Genomic DNA, 618 nt, shown 5'->3' on the forward strand with positions numbered 1-618 from the left:
TTTAATGCTTTTATTACCATGTGAAATGTGAGCGGGTCTCGTCTATTTTATCATATCTGTCATCCAGCATTCTTCAAGGGGAGCCCATCCCAGCTCAGGATTGGCATGTTTTTAAAAAGTTTCTGTCGATTAGTGATATAACAAGAAGAACACACTTTACAGAAAATACAAACTGAAAGAAAGATTTTATGTGTTGCTTGTGGTTGATCTACTTTCTGAATTTCATTGTCAGCTGATCCTCTCGTTCTGGTAAGATCGAAGAGAAACAAACCAACTGATATTTTTACAAGTCAACAGGTTTTTCAAGTGTGTGGGAGGAGGTGAAAAATGATTACACACTAATAAGGGCCATTTTTACAGCAGATAATGGACAGACAGCACATATATGTGCAGATAATTCTTCCCACCAAGGTGTAATGGGAAGGCATGAAACATTTACAAAGAAGAGAGAAAAAATATGCAGAAAATATTGATAACCACATCCCTGTCTGTGCTAACTGTAATTTCTTTTTGACAATAAAGCGTTTGAATCAAAATAATTTTTGTGAGTTTCTTTCAATATGTTTCAAAAGCTTTTTCCTTTATGACATTTACTGAAAGGTTTGTGGGCTATGTCCT

Source organism: Cyprinodon variegatus, unplaced genomic scaffold, assembly GCF_000732505.1.
Source record: "Cyprinodon variegatus isolate N-32 unplaced genomic scaffold, C_variegatus-1.0 Scaffold1786, whole genome shotgun sequence".
In the NCBI taxonomy this organism is placed as follows: Eukaryota; Metazoa; Chordata; class Actinopteri; order Cyprinodontiformes; family Cyprinodontidae; genus Cyprinodon; species Cyprinodon variegatus.